The following is a 21,306-nucleotide window of genomic DNA, read 5'->3' on the forward strand; positions in this document are numbered from 1 at the left end:
ACTGGGTCCAAAACACCTTCAACCCTGGTGGCAGCCATGCTGTTGAGGACACAGAAGTCCCTCGAGACCTGACCTTGCTAGGGAGACAGAGCCTGTGAGGTACCTGAGAGTTCTCCAAGTGCTACCAGAAACCAGTTCATCTCCAGCCAGGCAGCACTTGTACCTGCAGCTGGGAACAGACCTCAGGGGCCTCTTGGCCCAGACCACCAGATCCTGCTGCTCTCAATACTCATGGGTGTTGTAACAGGGATATCCAAGTGATGCCAGAATGTCCAGAGCATTACTGAGTAACAAGTGGACTGCTAAGGAAGTGAGAGACATCGCAGCCCAGTGTCAATGAGCCCGAGGGAAAGGCTGAAAGAAGCAACTTGAGAAGGGATCTGGGGACTAACACAGGTTCATGGCAATGTCCTAGACATTGAAAATCCATATAAAAGCATTTGGGGAGCCTGGACATTCACCCAGCCTCTGCCAGACGAGAGGGCAGATGTAGCTCCTGCTGCAGGCCAGCTCGACCCAGGCACCATGGCTATGAGCAGACCCCTTTGCTCTGGTTCATTACTCTTGCAGACAGGATGGGGCAAACACTGTAAACACCCTCTGAGCACTGACACACCAGACACAGGCTTCTGCAGCGTCAGACCGGGGTCAAAGCTTGGAGATACAATTAATCGTAGAGTGAGATCGTTTCTGAATGCAAGGCTGATAAGACTGCCAGCAGCCTTCTTGCAGAAGGACAGGATCAGGAAAAGAGCAACCATGAGAATAAAAGGTTGGCAAAGAAACAGAAAATACTGGGAGCAAATAATTCTTTCCAGACAGTCCTTTGGGCTCATCTCATCCTCCATCTGCTGAGGATGGTCAGGCAGCTGGAACCTCTAAAAAGGCTACTGGTGACTTCCCTTCCAACCTGGGACAGGCATCATGGGGAAGATAAACCTGGAGCCCATCCAGCTGGAGGGCTGGGGGCCAGCATCCTCACCAGCCTTCCAACAACATCAGCACCCCCCTACAGATCATGGCTCTGTGCTGCCAGCAGAGCAGGGAGAACGATTTACACTCTGTGCTTCACTGCCCACGTGCTTCTTGTGCTCACGTGGGGAGGAAGTAATGCAGACCTTCAAAGGGATGGGTGCTCCAGCTAAGATAGGCTGGGGCAAGTCAATGAGCTGAGCAATGCTGCTAAGGCAGTGCCTCCATCTCCTGGCACAGCTAATACTGTATGGATGAGACCAAGAGAGGAGAAGGGGTTGGACAGAACAACACCCTGACCCCTCCATTTGCCTCCAAGCCAGTCAGTCCAATAGGCCACGAGATGAGACATTGCCAAGCACTCTGAGAACTGCAGAACTGAGGAAAAACAATGGTGGGAAGGGCCCTCAGAGGCTTTTGGTCCAATCCCGCTAACAGCAGGGCCAAGCTCAAGCAAATTGCTTGGGGTTTGCCCCCGGCAAGGGCTGAAAGTCACCGAATGTGTAGATTGCTTCCCTTCTCTGGGCCCTACTCCAGAGTCTAACCGCCTTGCAGGGAAATATTTTTCCTAATATCTAATTGGAATTTCCCTCGTGTGCTATTGCCTCTCATCCTGTCCCTGGGCACTTCCCAGGAGAGCCTAGCTCGAGCTTCACTGCAAATCCACATCTTCCAGCAGCAGTGAGAGCCCACCTTGCTGCCTCCCCTCTGCCAGGCTGCACTAGCCCATCACTTTCAGCCTCTGCCCACAGCAGCACACAAGAAGCCAGAGCTCATCTCTGAAGACTGTTGGAGCCTGCTGGGTTCCCTCCTGCCCAGCCAAGGGTTCCTCTAGGGAGGACAAGAGGTACCTGCACCTGTACACCTGGAGGATGCTGAAAAAAAGAGTCTTGCCTCAACACTGAGATTAGTGGGGGCTGCTTTTGTTCAAGTATCTGATCCTTGCTCTGGCTGGTAGCAATACCAGTGCCTGCTGCAACACACCTAGGTGATCCAGGAGACAGGAGCCCCAGTCAGCTGTTCCAAGAAGTCTGGCCCTAGACAGAAAGTGCTTTGGTTTTGCCCCTGCAGCACTGATACCAAGCCTGCCTCCCTGTGAGAGACCTCTCCTCAGGAGAGATGAGCAGGACAATTAGGAGTCCAGCTCTGCAGAGACCAGCTGGGCTAGATGGAAACTCAACAGCCCAGAGCAGGTCCTTGGATGAGGGAAGCAGCCAGCTGTGACCCCTGCAGTACTCTCAAGGGTCTGCAGCAGAGCCCAGATTACACAAGGGATTTTGGAGCCAACAACAAACCATGTCCCCAAATCTCCAGCACATCATCTGCATCCCAGCTTTCCCTCCATGCTGTGTTCACTCAAACCAGAGCTATCTGTTAATCACTCTCTGCCCCAGCAGACATCACTCATTTTCCATCCTGCACTTGCTGTCTCAGACAAGATGTGAAGGTTAGTGGGCAGGATCTGACCAGTACAGAGACCTGCTCAGCTTGCCCAGAGCTGGCTGGACACCCCATGGCCTGCACGGGAATGAAGATCCACCCCATGCCCCGGAGGCAGGGATACCTGGTTGCTGCACTTCTCTCTTGCAGTGCTCATCTCTGGTACCTCCTGGGAAAGCCTCAGCACCAAGGATGCCCCAAGCCTTTCCAGGGTAGCAGCATACCCACAGCTGAAGATGTGGCCAGAGAATAGGTTTAGCATGTAGCTAAGATTCTGGCCTGTTCCTAAGCCACAGGCATTGCCTCCGCCTGCTAAGCCCTGTGGCTTTCCCAGTTCTCCTTTGGCACCCTCACCCCACCTCCCAGGGACCTGGCATAAGCTGCCAGACCCTTGGGCTCTCTTAAAGCCCTGTCCTGGACAAGCACCTGCCTTCTGCTTCCTGCTGACTCATTCCCCTGTGATTCACCCCCTCCTGACTAACTCACCCATTTCTGCCACAGGCCTCTTCATGCAAGGGGAGTGTGTGTGTGTTTGTGTGTGTGTGTGTGTAACAATGGCACAGACTCTGCAAGGCAGCAAACTGGGCAGGAAGCCTGGCCTGGCCATGCCAGAGCCCTCTCCTCCTGCAGTACCCAGTGGCAGGAGGGATGGAGGTGACACTGCTGGCTCAAGTCCACTGGGGGGAAACAGGGCAGAGAGGCAGGCTGGGAGTGCTGTCGTGTGCCAGCACTGAGATAAGGAATGACTGGGGGAGGGCTTCCTCCAGGCTCTGAGGCTGCCTGACAGCAAACCCACTGCCTTTATCAGCCCTCCAGCAGCCTGACCCCCACCGCTGGCTGTGGGAGGGTTACCCAGTACTGCCCAGCTCAGATCCACAGGTGAGACATCTGCCAGACAGACAACCTGCCTTTGGGTACAGCCAAACATGCCCTCCCAGACTGTGCCTCTTCCCAGTTTTACTTTCTAGGGTGGAGAGTCTCATAGGAGCCACAAAAGGACTTCTGAGTATGGCTATGGTCAGCTGGCATCAGCTAATGCCACTGGGCATGCAGGGCCCACAGGCTTGGCCAGTTCCTGAGTCTGGACAGTAGGAACCATGCACATGATTTACGTACACATGTCTGCAGGCTGCTCCTCTGACTGGCAATTCCCTAATGCTCAGGGATGAGGCTCAAAAGGGCTTTACCCCATATTCTTTCCCTTCCCTTTTCCACAGCATCACCCCTTCCGAGTGCTCCCCAGCTAACTTCAGTCTCCTTCTCAGAGAGGATCAGAGCAGACAGAGGTGATAGGAGGGAGATGGCACTGTGCAGCTGTGTCAAGCCCAGTGAGAGCTCCCAGCAGGCAGAGTGAGGCAGCTCTGCACATCCACCTGTCAAGGAGCACCAGAGAGCTTTGGTGTGGGCAGAAGATGCTGGTCTGTGCAGCACACCCGGTCACAGGCCTGCACCTCTGCCTGTCGTAGCTGGAGGATCCATTTTCCACTGACTACAGGAGAAAATCGCCAGGATTATGCAGGCTCTTCTCTCCCCCTTTCCTCTCCCCATCCCCCAGGTCAAAGTCACGCTGACAAGGAGCTCTGGTACCTCTCACCCAGGAGTGCTTGGCGAGCTGAAGCATTTTGACACACAGAGAGGTTACTCAGGACAAGCTTTGCTGTTGCTGCAAAAGGACAAGTCGGTCAAGCATCATGTCTCCAGCAGGGTCACGCAGGCCCAGCCAGGAGAGAAGGCTCTGACACCCTGGAATGAAGGCCAGAGTAAACCATTCTTTGGCCAGGGAGCAACAGACAATAATTTGGGCTGGGATGTCACATATTAATAGGCATAAAGAACAATTCTCTGCCAAAGCTCAGAACTGCATGCCAGAATTGCTGCTTTTCCCTGGATTTTTAAATTTTTGATCCTTGCCATGCATGTGCAGAGCCTTTTCTTCCTTCTCAGGGCAAAGAAATCTAAGGTTTTGTCCCATAAAGTCCTGTAGGCTCCAAGAGCTTCCCCTGCACGCCCTTTCTCTCGTCAGGATGATGCAGTTCTTGGAGTTCACGAAGATGATGCTTCTGCTGAAATGGTTCCTGGTTACAAGGACAGACACACAGAGAACAACTCCGAGAACAGGTCAGCTACCAAGGTGGGCACAGTTATGGTTTCTGAGAGCTCCAAGCCAAGAGTTCCCTTTCTGGGTTCTCTTTCTCACAAGACTGTGTGCTCCCACAGTTCTGGCTTTCTGGTGTTGAAAAAGTAGAGCAGCCTGTCAGCCATTAACTTAGGTGGTAGCTGCAGAGACCCTCGTGGGGTATTCCCTGGAACCAGCTTTCATGTCTGAGGCAGAGCCCAACAAAGCATCAGTCCTTTGCTCCAAAATTCATACTCAAGGTCATCTGATCCAACACAAAAATCAGAAGTGGAATTCCTTTAAATCAAAGACCAGATGGGGGGAGCATGCCTGTGCCAGGGGACAAAGCTGAATGGCGAAGTGCCTGCTAACCCAGCCTGAGAGTTTTAAGGACTAAGCCACCTTTTCTGGTCAGTGACACAAATCCAGGTTTGCTAAAATTGGAAAATACACTGTGTGGCTCACAGCTGGCACTCCTGCAAGCTGGAAACCCCTGTTGTCTCAGCAGCCCTTAACACCCTTTGCCCTCAGCAAGGGGATGCTCCTGCAGTCCTCCATACATATCCTGGGTGGATTGGATGGCTGGCTTATGCCACTTGAAGCTCGAGATGGAAACTATCCGTGTCCTCTTTTCACCTTGCTGTGAGAAGGGAAACAGAGGTTTGTGCCATCCATATCCAAGCTCCTTATGCTGGACCCTCTGCTGCTCTGCCCCATGGGGCATCCTGAGCAGACAACATTAAGCAGATGGGCTAGGAAAGCAGCTAGAATTGGGCTTTCCTGCTTGACTACACATGAAAAATCCAGTTTTAGCTTGGGTAGGCATGCACCAGGGACTGTCTCCTATTCTGCATTTTAGAAAGATCCTCCCTTGCAGGCATTGACTTTTACCTTCTGCTGCCTTCACCAGCCCAGAGCAGGCTGGAGAAGCCCAAGTGCTGGCTACACCAGTGATACTGCAAATTCAGGCACCATGTGTGGGGGCAGCTGCAAATGCAATAGGGGGAGGGGGGCAGAACAAAACCAAACCACTCAAAAATCCCAAGGCAGGTCTCTAGCCTTGTGTTCAATAATAATTTTTCTCAGGATACAGTTCCAGTTTTCACCTGGTCTTAAAGCTCTCCACAAAGTTGCCCTCACCGACTGTCACAAATTCTTTTCTCTGCCCCAGTTCCAGCAGGGACCTCGATCTGTGCTGCCTCCCAGCAAAAGGGTCTCCATGACCTTTGTAATTCAACACACTGGGAAAGGCTCAATCCATTCCCTCTATTCCTAGCCCAACACAGACCTTAAAAGCCCTCTTTGTTCCTGTTACAAACCCTATCCCACAACCATGGCTTAACCCTTACGGCACTGCCTCAAATGAAGAGAGTTTCACAGAAGCAAGGCAGTTCCAGGAATCGCATCGATGGGAAGCTGGATCCACCCTCCACTTACAAAAGAGCTGTATAACAATCTGCTGGTGGCTTGCAGGACGCATAAGATACACAAAACAGAGTGGGAGGGATGTCTGGCCATGCTCATCATCATTACAAACTACTGTGCCCCACACTGATGCAGTGACACGGGCAGGGGTAGGGCTCACAACTCTTTACAGCTTTGCTTTACCTTCCCTCAGTTCAGCAGGTTTATTAAAAAACATGCTCCATGCATGCAGATCTGAGGCTACAACGAAGGAACAGGGATAAGGAAGGAAGCAGCTGGGACCGGGCACCCCTGTTTATCGCTCTTGCAAGGACTCCTCTGCTCCTGCCCCCAGGTAGAGCCATTGCTCCATGAGCAGGAGCAAAGGAGAGACAGCAAGGGATGCCATGCCATTACCTACGCAGCCTGCACGCTGATTCTTGCCTTGTCTGAGATAAGGTCAGACCCACATCCTAATCAGCAGTCCACAGTCACACATTGGAGGAAGCAGTGCCATAGGACTGTGAGTAATTATACACCCTGCACATGGAAATGCAGAGGGGATGGAAGGTACAGCCAGCTCTCCCTTCCTGGCATTATCCCTGGCACGGGAGAAGGCAGTATCAAGCAAGGGCTGCTTTGCAGCACTCAAAAATGCCAGCTCTTCAGCTGGCACAGAGCTGCCCAGCAACGCTCTGAAACACCAGTTCCGTGGCAGACAGAGCAGCCTTGTACCACTGCACCCCAAAACAGCAGCTCTGCAGACAGGACGGGGTAGGGCCACCTTGCAGCACCCAGACATGCCATTTCTTACCAGCTGCTGTAACTTCCCCTTTGCCCCTTTCCTGTCCTGCTCCACCCTGCTCCTTTTCCTGAGGCCACATGGAAACTGAGTCACAGCTGTCCCTGCCCCTAGGAAGGGTGGGCAGCCCCCAGCCCCTGGCACAGCGTGGGCAGTAAGGCAAGACCTCTGAGAACCCCAGTGATGGGAAGAGCTAAAGGTACCCCTGTGTCCTACATTGAGTAGCTATCTGAATTGTTAGCCTCCTCTTCCCACACCACTTGAAGCAGAAGTTGGCCCCAATCTGCTGCTGGCCATATGGACTACACCCAGCTCTGCTGGGCTACATCTGGCCCCACAAACTTACCCATGTGCTCTCTGTCACCAGAGGGGACCAGGACATTCAGGGCTCTGCACCAGATGCACATAACTTAGCAGTGCCCAGAAAAAAAAAATTAAAGAGCCAGATAGAGCATTGTAAACCAGAGGCAGGCCCTAGGTCCCAAAAGGCTGGTAGGGGACTGGATGTTTCCTTGAGAGCAGGTCATGGCAATCTTTACTTTAAAAGATTCATGTGTTTGAGTACAGACTTGATTCTCTGGTCCAGCTCTAGGAGCTGAGAAGTTTCCAGGTACTGATTTCAGGCTCTCTGCTTTCACCACACATCTACAGAAAACCTTTTGAGGACCTGCTTACCAGTTAAGCTTCCCAGGATCAGGTCTACAGCAGTGTTCACCCACAGTGGAATCCTTTAAAATCCCTGCGTGGTGCAGTTAACAAGCCACTACCCACCTATCTGCATTGTAGACAGAGAAGCTAAAGATCTGTTCATTCAGGCTGTGGGTCAGACATCTCACAAATGTTATTAAAGTTATGGTTTCTTTACTGTGTTTCTCGAGACTGCAGTGAGGTTAAGAGCCCAGCATTGTCCAGTTCAGCTGGGCCACGGAATGGGAAAGCAGAACTTAAGCTGCAAAAAATGCACAGCTATTAAGCACTGCTCATCTGCAAATCTCCTGGCATCTTTTCCCAGGCTCCTGTCTTCTTGGTTGCCTTGCTCCACCTTCCTGGGGACTCTGTGAAAACTGACCCTTTCACCCCTCTCCAGGGATGTGTGTTAAGGTGGTATTTGCTGCTGTTGTCATGCAAAGCATAACATTATTGCAATACCCTTGCCCCAGCTCTATCTCCCAGGACAACATAATAGTAGAGGAAATTCATTATCCCCTATCACTTTATGGCACTATCTTTTCATTTCTCTGTTAACACACATCAGAGACGTATCGAGTTTCAGGCAGGCTCACTCCAAAGGAAATTCTCTCTCTTTCCTTACAGGGATTTGCACAAGCAATACCATTTCTTTTCAGCACCAGAAAAAGCCCAAAGCAAACCACCACCACCAAAAAGCAATTTCAAACAAAACCCCAAACCAAAAACCACTCCAAAAATAGCACTGAGGTTGACTTAAGGACAGAATTTGACTTTTCTTTCCAGACCACCACTTTGGTCAGACCTTTCCCAGGCTCTGGAGGGTGGCATTTTCACTGCTGCTCAAAGAGGTTCATCAGCAATGTCTGGAGTCCTGTAGTGAGGAAGCTTTAATGGTGAGATGCCTTTTCCTTCCCAAAAGCACCCAGCACACAAACACAGGCATTTCCTGGTAAACTGTTCCTCCTTGCTTCCAGCCTCTGCTACAGAGGTGGCCTCTGATAGCAGCCTTCCTCCGGAAACACCACTGCGTTTTGCTCAGTTACTCTAACAGTGTAATATTGTAGGGAAACAGAATTAAACAGAGCTGAAATCTATAATAAATCATTCCTACTGAGCTGCCAGGGAGATAGCTGCACAGGAGAAAGAGAGGAACTGCAATTCTGTTTCCACAACAAATCTAAGCCATGAAACAGCCCTTTGGTTACAGGGAACAGGCACAGCAGCAAGAGGAGCACTTTTAGGGTGGCAGAGTGATGCCACTGTTTTTTCTGTTCTCCAGAATTATTACATGGCCAGGACAGATCATAGCAAATACCTTAAGATCCCAGACTGTCAGCCTAGAGGAGAGGTTGGCAGACCGAACTCAGACAAAAAGCCTGAGACTATTCCAGTTTCTCAAAAACTGCTCATATTTTTAGCTGTTGCTGCTGTTAGAAGATGAATTGAAAGCAAAGCTCAGACTTGCTACTTGATGCCATAACTGCTTCATTTTGCTGGCAGCCACAGCAGAGAGGATCTTGAGAATTACCCCCTTTGTCCACTGCTGGCCCAGCTATGCTAATCTCATCAGCAATGCAAACGCTGGTATAGAAAGGCACTGCTGAGTGGCAGTGTTAACCTGACCATGCTGTGCTGGCTCTGCACAGCTCCAGCAGTGCTGACTGGCAGCAAGAAAACCCTGGTGCACAGCGCCCAGGCATTTTCTCCAGGTCTGAGCTGAGCACAAAGGGGCTCTTGCAAACTATCCTTTATGCATCTTCCAGACAGGGTAATCTGTACAGCACTGCTTGACTCAGCTATCTTCTCACAATTTAGGGAATGAAGGTAGAAACACCCACCAAGTCAAAGTTTCCTCTTGGTCTCAATGATTCATCATCTTTTTGCTGAAATCCCCACCAGTCTTCCTGCAGCAGCAGCTGCATTCAGTTGCTCCTCATGTCCCACAGACACCAGCCAATTTTTAAGAGTGATGTAGCTCAGGATGGTGTCCCCATCTCAGTAGATATGCATGTCCTTGACTTGCCTTAGGCAATGGAAGCAGCACGTAACCCACACAGTACTTTCCAAACTTCAACACCACGGCTCAGCCAGGAGGAAATCTCTCTTGGCTGCCTCTCCCTAAATGCTTATTCCAGCACTGACTGCCTTAACTCCTCCCCAAATCGGGAGCAGAGTATGTGACCCCGCCGCCTTTGGGCTTTTCTCATGCTTTGTGCTGTGCTTAATAATGTGTAGTATGAGCAGGCAAGACAGAAAAAGAGGGAGCAGCACTTCAAAGATGACATGGTTGTAACTTATGGGGTCACAGCGCCCCAGAGACTTGGCCCTGGGCTGGGATCTTGGTGTGCAAGGTGCTGTACAAATAGCAAAAGAGAAAACACTCTCTTCCCTAGAAAGTGGCAATTCCCACCCCAACACACACACACACATAACCCAGAGCCTCATTTGCTGGGCTCTGCATCACTCCGTGATATTTTCTAGCACATCTTGGGGCCTCAGTCCAGAGGAAAGATGAGAAAGCACAGGTGTGAAAGTGGGCTCAGAGGGAACTGCAGTTTGGCTCAGGGGATTCTGACCATGCTCTGACATCTTCTGCACCCATAACACAGTCTAACGCCAACTCTCACACCAAGTGCTGAAGGTCACATACATAGAAAGCTGTGCTCGAGCTGCTGATCCAAAATGTCCTTCAGTGTCAGGTACCAGTGTCCCAGCTTCCTCTGTGGGAAGGAAGCTACAGTTGCAAGCTGTTTCCATCTAGAAAGGGAAGGAGCCTGTTGGAAGCGAGAGGGAGGAAGCACACTGCTGTCTGCTGCAGGCAGCTTTCCAGAGCCTCCATGTCCCAGCTTCCACCTCCTTTTTTGCTCTCTCTTGGCAACACTAGGGTCTGGAGTCCAGGGGACATTTTTCAAACAAGTTTTGCCTATTTGGGAGTTTTAAGACAACTGGAACTGTAGCACTTGACAGCAGTAGGCAGTTACAGTAACCCTAACTCAGAGAAGGACACTATGGCAGATTGGAAATGGTGAAACGGTTTTCTAGGGAATTTCTGATGCCTTGTACTAGTTCAGAGTTGGATGGAGGGGTCACAGCTCAGGCAAGTATCGTGACATTTGTGAGTGCAGGGCCACTTGGGTAGCTCACAGACAGGCATCCTTTCCTGTCCATTTTTGCTTGAACATCCTAGTCCCAGACAAACTCTGGCCACCTCATGGCAAGCCCAGACATCTGACCCCAGAGCATTCTCTGAGAGCATTGCTGTCCTCTGGCTCTGGGCTGGGTGCAGAGCTGTGGGCAGGGTGTTGTAGCTCACTGCGAGCAGTGACCTTTGAGAGGTGTAACGAGAGAGGTTTACGGCTCACACAGCAATCCACATTGACACGGGCAAGTTGTGCTTGCTGCCAGCAGGTCCCCTCCCCTGGCTCACATCCAGGACTTTAGGTATATCATGGCTGACAGGTCAGGTCTCAGTCACACTCCCATTATGGCCAGGCTGGAGATTTGCCTCCTGAGCCATTCTCTCTGTGCAGTGAGCATACCATGTTCCCAGCTCCCTTCAGCAACAGGAGCCAGCTCTCTATCAGTATCTGGGTCTATGCAAAGGCAGCTTCAAAAATGTTTAACCTCTCCTTTACCTGCCCCAGAGAATGGTCTCAGACCATATCAGAGGGTACATGAGAGAGTCTGCTCTCCTTCAGAGTACAGATACCCTGGAGTAAGGCAAACTGGCTTTGCGAGGTGGACACCATGGTACAGGATGAGGCATCCCGGGAAGGTGAAGGCATGACTGGAGCCACTTCCACTGATTAACTGAGGATAAGCAAGGGCAGCAGAATGACTCGCTTTCCTCCATGATACAGTGAGAGGGCTCAAGAGACTGTTTTTTTCTGGCTGGGCCTGCTCTGCGACTCAAAGCTTCAAACAGAACAGGTATGTAAACAGGAGCTGCCTGCCCATACCCCAGTGAGGGGTGAAAGAGGGAAGAAGATGGACAAAAGACCCCTGGCTACCCACCCTGAGGCTGCTGCCTGAGGAGAATGGCTCAGGATGACAGATTGTCAGGCAGGAGCCCGTCGGTGCCGAGCCCATGTCACAGCTGGGACGGGGCTGCATCGAGGGCTATGGCAGCTTGCACATTTGCTCTGGCTGCTCTTCTGCCATGCCAGCGATGCTGCCAGTGGCAAGTTGCCATAGCAATACCCTCCAGCATTCCCTCCTGTCCCACTCATCTCTGTTTCCCCAAGCCTTGCTGTCTTCTCCCTGCTGCCCCACAAATAAAATGTGTGGCACAACACCCAAAATTTAAACATGCTCCTAAAGAGCTGTTCATCGTCCCAAGGAAGGAAAGGGGGCAGAAGTGGAAGCCCACTCCCACAAACCATCATCCCCACCCACTTCATGGGCAAGGAGCCTACTCTGGACTCAGGTGCATCACATCTCACCTTGCCCAGTCTCAAGGTGCAACAGAGGCTGCCAGACTTGGAGAATAGAGGCCCCTCTAACTGCACCCCTTGTCATGCTGTGGTAGGCAAGGATACTTAACATCCTCACCTGTCCCACAGTGCCTGTTCCATGGTGGTGACATGCACCCCCTGCCCAGCCCAGCCCAACATTGCTGCCTACAGGTCAGAAAGCTCCAAGAGCTCTTTCTACATTGTGGCAGTGCCAGGTTTGATGGGAATGGTGGTCCCAGACTCTTCTTGCTGTATCCTGGCCGGCACCTCCTAAGGCTCTGATCTTCAGCTCCAGCCAGTTTCCACTTCAGGCAGGTCTGCTCTGCTGCACCAAACTCACTGTGGCTTGAATCAGAGACAGGATCCTGCTCTGTTTCCTGTCCTAGAAACTCTCCTCCACTGCTGTGATATGCCACTAAACAGTTACCCAACCCAGGGGGTAAGCAGCGCTCCTCTCGCTTTCATCTCTCCCACACAAGATGCAAGGGGAAGACAAATGACCCTGTTGAACAACACTCAAGGGTGTGATACCTGCCAATATCTTTAAACAAATGAATTTAATGACTTCCTAGGCAAGAAAAAAAATAACTTTTAAAAGTTCTGCTCCTCTCCGCATTCTGCCCTTTCCCAGATCTAGCAGGGCCCACCACAACCAGTTACATCACTTGAGGGTTATAGCAGAAGTTAGCAAAGCCTCGGTCCTGATCCAGGATGAGTCATGGAGCACTGGAGGCCATGCAACTTCCTTCTGATACTATCAACCATGTCTTGCATGGCTAAAAATAAAGACGGGCCAAAACTGCAGAGCCATATCTTGCCCCAACACGAAACTTAGCAATGCTCAGTGATGCTGAAAAATCACCTGAGCAGGTGGAAACCAAAAAGTGCAGAGAGGCCAAAAGTCTTGGGCGTACTAAGAAGGGAGAGGCTGGGAGGCCTCACCCTGTGCTGTGCTGGGCTGGGAGATGGCAGTGCCAGAGGGCAAGGAGCCATCCAGCCATACAGAGATGGCCAGAGCCAGGCTCTCATCCCACTCCGCTGTGAGCTTTGGAGTATATCCACACCTAGAGGTTTCATGGAAGACTGTTTTCTGCAACACGTGCTCCTATCCAATACAACTGGAATTGGCTGCTGCGAACAGGAAAGATGCTGCATTTTTGGCAGGAAAAGGTTGGAAAGCTGCAGCCTGCTTCCCACCAGGCAACACATGGGCACCCGCAAAGCAAGGCCTAAAGGGTGTTTCAACCTAATGCTAAAAAAAGGGGGCACAGATACATCTGATATGGCTGAGACATTTTAGGTAAGTGAGGAATTCAAAGTTCTTCCTAACCCCTGGGACACTATGCCCCAGCAAAACCTTCTCACATGGGGATACAGGACTCTCACATAGCTCTTAGCAGGGAGCTGCAGGATCACACACAAATAGGAGCTCAGAGGGACATCGGCAATGTTCAGAAACCTAAAATAGCCTCAGCAGATGATCCTCTGCTCCATTCTTGGGAGCAGCAAGAACCGAACAGGGATCCAGCTGTCCCAACACTCAACAGGATCTTTGAATGCCCAACCTACTTGCAACAGAGATGGTAGGGCAAAAAGGGGATTCCTTGTGTAACTCCAGTCCAACACTCACAAGGAACCCAGAGCCCCACCTCTGAAGGAGGGGGTAGCGTTTTCTTGTGATTTTCAGTGGAAAGATGATCTACTCCTAAATCAGTTGGTCAGACCAAGGGGCAATGGCAGCCCACATATACAAAAGAGCAGGCTGAAGGATGTTAGGCTGACTGCTTTCTGTTGAAGATATAATCTCCACTTTGCCCAGTCTTTGAGTTTCCCAGCAAAGCATTCCATCCCATTCCCAAGAGAGGAACTGTGAGTCTGTCCAAGGGTCTACAAGCTTTAATGGCTTCCAGATTACTGCCAGCTGCACTACATTAAACTAACACCATTAATCCAGCCCAAATATAAATTCACTGATATCACCTGGGTCAGGCAATGTACAAATCAGAGAAGAGGTTTGTGCCATGGGCAAGTAACAGGAGAAGCTGCTGCTCTACACATATATGGGAGATTTGCTGCCCATGAAGATATCAAGCTAGTTGGTCAACAAGGGTGGATGGGAGAAAAGTGCGTCCAACGCTACCCCAGAGGGTGGTGAACCACCGAACAGGTTGCTCAGAGAAGCTGTGGATGCACCATCCCTGGAAGTGTTCAAGGCCAGGTTGGATGGGGCCCTGAGCAACCTGGTCTAGGGGAAAGTGTCTCTGCCCATGGTGGGGGGTTGGAATGCAATGAACTTTAAATGTCCCTTCCAACCTAAGCCTTTCTGTGATTCTGTGGTGAGCCCTGTGTTAAAATGCCCATTGTTAAAAGGCAGGGGAACCCTGACAGGATGCTGTGAACTTGGTGGACTGGGATCTTCAAGCAGCTCCAGCAGAACTGAGTGCAAACCTTTTCTCTGGTCTTTGCCACATAACATGTCTCTTTTTCATCACAATGAGAGATATAAAGTCCTCTCATCATGGAGCAGGTATCAGTTACTGCCACAACCCAGCTGGATGAAGGGTCTGTCGCTGCATTGCGTGATCAGGAATCTGCAGCACAGAGCACTGACATGAGCGAAGGACTTCTTCCTTCCTTCCTTTCAGCTTCACAGGTAAATCTATCCCCGCCTCACTCGCTGTGGGTACCACTTCAGCATCAGGCTGAAGGGTGAGATGGCCTCAGGCCCAGTTTCCAGCTGTCTCTGGACAGGCCCCAACTTCCCTGGCAGACACTTCAGAGGAAGAGCAGCAGAGCCTGGGCAGCCAAGCATCCTAAACTGCCCCATATAGTCTCTCCCAGCCAAATCACACCTGAGCTCTAGGGCGAGAGAAGGGCTCAGCCTGCCCTGTTGGAAGCACAGTGCTGATGAGGACTCCCTTCCAGGTGAGAGCACACCATGCAGGTGGGGCAAGCACTGCTGGATCCTAGGCAGGCACAAAGCACCCACAGACAGGGCAGGAAGCCCACAGCCATCCCAGTATGCTTCAGGCTGGTTACCTCAGAGCAGGTAACATTTCTTGCCAGTGGCAACACAAAGACCGCTGGTCCTCTTGAAACCCTTCACTGTCACTCTAAGCCTCATACACCAAGGCCAAGCTACAAAATCCTGGGAAAATGCAGGCAGAGCTCAACTGCTTCTAATAGTGAGCACAACTACGTCTGCCACAAGCTCTGGGTGAAGTCTCAGCCGGGTTCAGGTGAAGGACAGCAGAGAACAGCAGGTGGAAAATGCTCCCATTCAATCCTGCTGCCATGCAGAAGGACAAGTGCAGCAAACAGCACAGACTGCCAGTTCCCAAGGGTTTAGAACACACCACCCTTGAGCTCCTGACAACTCTGTGCAGGGTTCAACAGTCTCAGCAGTGCTGGTCACACACATCCAGGTTCCCTTTGCCACACTGGCAGCCAGGTGGGAGGCAGGAGTACCCAGCAAGCCTTGGCTGTGTGGGTACTCACCTCACCTGGGTGACACCTACACTACACAATTATCCCTGTGGGCCAAGGGGAGGAGAACATGGGGTTCCCTGCTTCAGCCCTGGTGAGGGGAGGGAAGTTGGTGATGATTGAATGGTGCTAACCTTCATGTAGGGCTGAAGCAGACAGAGAAGGCAGCTCTCAGCTGTCAGCACCTGCAGCGTGGTCTTGGGGTTTCTTGTTCCAGCTGTCTTGGATCACCTGGAAAGACAAGTGCACGGACACAGGTTCAGCTCAGCTGGGGAATACCCTGCCCATGCAGGAACACTGGGCAGGCAGTAATTGCTCACCTGAGCCAAGTGAGTTAGTGGCCCATGCACAGAAGTGAGAGACCCCAAGCACCCCACCACCTCAAAGACTCTGCCATATCTTTTACCAGAGGCCATCCTTCCAGCTGCAGCCCTGACTCTCTCTGGGGATCCAGCTATCCCCCCAGTTCCCTGCATGGTTGGTTCTCCAGAGAGGGCTGCTAAGGTCACAGCCACCATCCCTCTTCCCTGGATTTCAGTGGGAAGTACAGGCCTCTCTATGCCCTTGGCTTTGTTTCTCTCCACCCACGCAGCTGTAGGTTGCTGCACCACATGAGCTGTGCCGGTACCCGAGTGGGTGCGCTGGCATATGGTTTATCTGCAGGAGCAGGCGCTGGCTGTGGTTCCCCCAGGCCACCCGCTGAGCCACCCCACGGGGACATGGAGCCAGGGCAGGGAGGGACAAACTCCACTGCTGGAGAGACACCCCTCCCAGCAACCCAAACAGACCAAGAGAAATCCAAAGCCGCAGCGTTTCCCAGGCTACAGTGAAGGGGGAAAACGACAATTGCTTAATAGAAATCTCCGAGAGGCCTGCCAACACCATCACAAAGATGTTGTTTAAGTCTCCTCCCCAGGCTCCCAGTGCTATAATTACAGACCACTGGAGATCACACTCTGCTAGGTCCTCATGCCTAGCAGGTCCTGAAAACGAGGACAATACCCGCCTCCCCAAGATCAGGTCTGACATTCCCCTGGCCTCAGGCATGATGAGCAAAAGCTGCTTAGGGGCAGTCCCTGCTCCCCACCTTGGCCTCCTGCACAGGCAACCACCCTGTCACACCCCCCAGCAGCACAGCCCAGCTCCGACCAGAGCAGAACACTGCAGGCAGCCAGGATGGCAGTGCTCCAGGAGCACAGCCCTCACATGCTGATGGAGGGAGGCACTGCCACACTTACTGGGGCACCAGCTCTTAAAACAGTCATGAAGGCATCCAGAAAGTTTGTGCTTAATGACACCTGCACCAGCATCCCAGGAGATGTCTCACCTGGAAGCTGCCCTAGCCAGTCACAAGGGTTATCTTTTTGGACAGCTTATAAGCAGAGTAAGCCCCAGTAAGTGTAGCTTGAGTATATGTAAAGATTCATATATTTAAAACCCTCCACCAATTCCCTGCTCTACCACACTGTCTTTCAGAGAAGGCTAGAAAGGCTCTAAGCTGAGCAGTGACAAGAATTGCTTTGGACATGGCTGAAGTACTGCCACCCACATACTGCTGCAGCACAGGAAGCGATGGCAATGTATCTGACAGAGATGGGTTGAAAACACTCCCCAGGAAGAATGCAATTACCCCAAATGGACTGAGGCCAGGAGATCTGGATTATCACCTCAGCTCTTGCATAAAGGGCTTTGCATCTTTGTTCACTTCCAACAAGAAGAATCAGAGGGTTGACATCAGCCCTGGCCCAGGACATGGATTTGTTACTGAAAAGCAATTCGAGCTGAATCACTAACTTCCCACTTTGCAGCACACAGGACTCCTTTGAAGGTTTCCCATCCAAGTATTGTTCTACCATCACGCTGCTTAGCTGGCGGGTTGTCCAGGCCACAGCACAGGCGAGTATGACTGCAAACCACTGGCCAGTCCTGAAAAAGCTCTCTGAAATGCAGAGCATGTGAGCTCAGCTGCTCTTCATTCAGGATTCACAACCAGCTGAAGACACAGACGGAAACAGGGGGAAAACATGTTAATTGGCAGCTGGGCATTCACAGGCCAAGCAAGGGAGACTGTGAAAGACAGGAGCAAAGCCAAAGCGAGGATGAAGACTTGCAGAGAAACTTCCCAGTCAAGGAAAATAATTTTTAAAGCAGGCCTCAAACTTTGTGAGACAAAGTTCTCTAGAGGTTATATTCACCTGCTTCACTTGCTCACGAGCAAAAGCAAAATCCAAAAACAAAGGAAGAGAGCTGGTCAGGGAGCAGAGGTGCCAGGCACTGCAGACAGAAGGAAGGATCAGAAATATGATAACATGGTGTTACCAGGACACGGGGACCCACACAGCCTGCTGGAAGAAGAGGGTCCTGGGAGTGATGCAAGATGGAGAGGCATCAGGCAAAACCCTCTCACAGAAGACTCTCACTAAGTAACGTGCAACAACCTCACTAAGTAACCTGCAAGTAACCCTCCATGAGCCATCTGTTAACATACAAATGTCTCCTTTCAGGATTTCTCCCATGCTGCCCTTCACACCTGTCCTGCTTCAAACTCAACTCATTAATTCCTCCAGCTACCAAAGCTTCTGATAATTTGATTACAGCTCCATTGACAGTGTGCTGAGGACACCACTGTTCTAACTATACGTCTTCACTTTCTCCTTTCACATCTGTGATCCAACCAACCAACAACAGGTTTTCTTGTTCTGCATCCAGGAAGCATCCTGGCCCCCAGGCATGGTGCATTTCCACACAGCACACGATGGTGCCAAACAAATCTAGCAGAGGACAAATGTGGGCAGGCCCAGAGCAGTAAGGGCAGGTAAAGGACTCTGGAAGAGTCAAGAGTCATCAACTTTGAAGAGTCAGATCAATAACTATCCCCTTGAATCACTCTCAGAGGCAGTGAGCAAAGTCCAGGTATCTCTGGCCTCTGTTACTCAGCACAGCCATGCAGAAATGTGCCAGGGCAAGCAGCTGGTAGCAGACCACAAGGAGGAAGACCAGAGACACAGATGTGCTTCTCTGCCCTGAGAGGTCCCTTGAACTCAGAGAGGGAACCTCCCTTCCTGCTCCTATTCCACATGCTCAGAAACAGCTGATGGAAGAGCTGATGGAAGAGGAGCTGGGAAAGCTCAGCACTACCAGCTGAGGGATGATGCACAAACTGGAGTCTTCAGCAGCTTTGGAGGAACCCACCAGGAGGGAAAGAGCAGTAAAATTAAAATGATCTGTAATTCCCTAAAGGCCATTTCTGCAGAGGGCAGACATGAAGAACGGAGCATCTAGAGCTGCTCTGCTCAGTTTGCTAAAAAGACAAGGAAGCAGGAGAGCCCCTCAGCAAGCTGTGCCTCGAATAGCAGGGTTCCCAAAAAGGTGCAGTGACTCCACCAGTGACTCCACCTTCCTTCTGTCAGGGGATAAGAAACCTCTCACTTGGGGAATAGAAATAAGGCAGGTGAGTGGCAGAGCTGAAATAGCCCCAGCCCTGCCCCAGTTGCAGCTGGACCTTGGTCCACAAGCCCAGCTCCCCACGGACCACAGCCCTACAGCTGTGGTGACAGCAGGACTCTGCTGTCACCACGCATCCTCACCACCCCAGGCTCCAGGGGAAGGGACGTGTCCAGGCCCAAGAGAGCCAGCAGGAATCCAGAGAAGCGTTATGGGGGCAGCGGCTGCAGGTGAGGCGAAGGCAGGTGCCGTGTCCTCTGCAACAAACGCCGTGGCAACAGTGCCCCTCGGATCCCAAGCCCTGTACGAACCTCCCAGCTCCCACCAGTGCCCTGCCCTCGCACAGGGAGCTGCATGCTGGGACATGTAGTCCTTACCAGGGCCCCGCCGCTCGCTCACGCCGAGACCCGCACGGTGGGAATTGCTGCTGTGAAACAGGGCGATGACGAGGCTTTACAGGATGATTTCATTCTCCCCGGCCTCATCCTAAAGCCCAGCCCTGCCGAAAGCAACTCTAGCGCTATCACACTGGGAGTTTTCTCCTGTTCCACCTGCCAGACCTTGTTCACCTCCTCGTGTGTTACCAAGTTCGCCAAGACACTCCTTTGTGTCAGGGTTCAAGCCTGCTACGCTCTCCACAACTTCCCAACTTCCCCTCTTTGCCAAGGCTGAGAGACATGATTCAGGGAGAGGACAGGTCTCCAGCAAATCTTTGCTTGTCTGAGGTTTTTAAAAAGGCACTGTGTGGAAGCAACTTCTTAAATACTCTTAAACGCAGCACAGCATTCCTCTACCATACCCTTTCCCCAGCAGCTGCAAATACTACACGCTTTCCTTAAAAAAAAAAAAATCAAATAAAAGGAGACTGGAAAGCCTGGAGACAAACGATAACTGATGGATCGTGTTCACAGGGTGGGTTGTGAGCAAGCCCACCTCCCCGGCTCCCACCACGCAGCGATTCCCTGTGCCTTCCCTGGCACACGGCACGTTCCCAAACGTGACACCCGGGACTGCCGAGCGCACGCTCCCCGTGCGGTTCCCGTATAAAACCAGCTTGAAAGCCTCGCCAGCTCGGCAGCCGCCGATTTAGGGTGGGTGACTGTCCCCGCTGGGCCCTTCCGCCCGCGGCTGGCTGTCACCAGAGGGCGGCGGATGCCGGGGTTCACATCCGCCCACCCCGCACCCCCAGCCGGGGACCGGGAGGGACCCCCGGGGCAGGTGCCGCCCCAGCCGCGCCTTCCCCTCCCCGGGGAGACACGACCCCATTGCCCCGGGGGGCAACAACCCACCCACCCAGTCCCTGCTGGGTTTGGGCTGATGCCCGGGGGAGGAAGAGGAGGAGAAGGAGGAGGACGAGGAGGCCCCACGGTGCGGGCAGAGCCGCAGCCAGGCTGTCCCATGCCCGTGTCACAGCGCGGAGGACGTGGCCTTTTGGTGGGCGATTCCAGGGGAAGCGCAGCCTCCCTGAGCTGCCGGGGGCTGTCAGCCAGGACCAGGGACACCCCCCCAGCACCGCCTGCACCCCCCCCCCGTCCCCCCCCCTTCCCCCCCAGACCTGCCTCTGACAGACATAGCCCTCCCGAAGCCAGAGACACCCCCCACCCCCGAGCAACCAACCCCCCCCCTCCCCGCCCAAAGCTCTGCGGTCACACGGCCGCCCGTCTCCGCCCGCCCCAGCACCTCCTGCCACAGTTTCCCCCGATGCCAGGCCCCTCGCCGGTGACAGCGCTCCCGGCTACACCCCGCATCCCGATCACGGCCCCCCCCCGCCCAGGTCACAGCTCCCCATCCCGGTCATGACCCCCCCCCAGTTAACTCCCCCCCATCCCGGTAACGGCCCCCCCGGTACTGTCCGGTCACGGCCCCTCCCGGTCGCGCCTCCTCCCGCTCCCGCTCGCCCCTGCGGTTCAGGGCCCCCGGTCCCAACGGCCCCCCCGAACCTTCCGGAACGGGGGGAGGGCGGCGGGGACGAGGCGCACGAACCCCCTCGTACGGCGCAGGGGTGGCCCGTCCCTGGCGGTGCCCGGCGGTGCCCGGCCGTGCCCCGCGCCCCCCGGCCCTGCCCGCCGCGGCCCCGCCGGACCCACCAGCGCCCCCTCCGCCGCTGCCGCCGCTGCGGCCCCGACTGTGCGCGGCTCCCTCCGCTCCTTCCGGGTGCCGCCGGGGACACGCCTCCCGTGCCCGCCCCCCGCACGCTGATTGGTGAGCTGGGCGGGGCAGGGCACGGGGCGGGGCGAGCGGTGGCGCAGCGCGGCCAATGGGCGGGCGGAGCAGCGGTGACGCGTGGCCCCGAGGGCCCGCCCCCTCCACGCCCCCTCCACGTGCGGGTGTGTGATGACAGCGGGGAAGGGGCGGGGCCGGACCAGACGGTTTTTCATTGGCCAGCGGCGCGGGCGGGGGCGGGGCCTAGCCCGGCCCTGGGCTGGGCTGTGCCCCCCGACCCCCGTGGGGACCCGGGACCCCCGACCTGACCCACGGGCACGGCGTGTCCCGGACCC

At 53.3% G+C, this 21,306-nt stretch overlaps 1 protein-coding gene across 3 annotated transcripts in view; it reads right to left on the bottom strand.

Moving 5' to 3' along the window:
- Nucleotides 1–21,000, bottom strand: part of FAM214B (family with sequence similarity 214 member B) — a 38,801-nt gene extending 17,801 nt beyond the window's left edge. For 2 of the 3 annotated variants that reach the window (XM_027670412.1, XM_027670413.1), the window contains exons 1-2: nt 20,896–21,000; nt 15,499–15,595 (exon numbers count right to left, since the gene is read on the bottom strand). The gene's annotated coding sequence lies outside the window, so the exon portion shown is untranslated. Of the gene's footprint in view, nt 1–15,498; nt 15,596–20,488; nt 20,578–20,895 lie in introns of those variants that run through there. The other variant, XM_027670414.1, reaches the window with a different exon arrangement.
- Nucleotides 21,001–21,306: the final 306 nt, after the last annotated feature.

The sequence above is a fragment of the Neopelma chrysocephalum genome, unplaced genomic scaffold, assembly GCF_003984885.1.
Source record: "Neopelma chrysocephalum unplaced genomic scaffold, ASM398488v2 Primary Assembly neopelma1_96845, whole genome shotgun sequence".
NCBI classification, from domain to species: domain Eukaryota; kingdom Metazoa; phylum Chordata; class Aves; order Passeriformes; family Pipridae; genus Neopelma; species Neopelma chrysocephalum.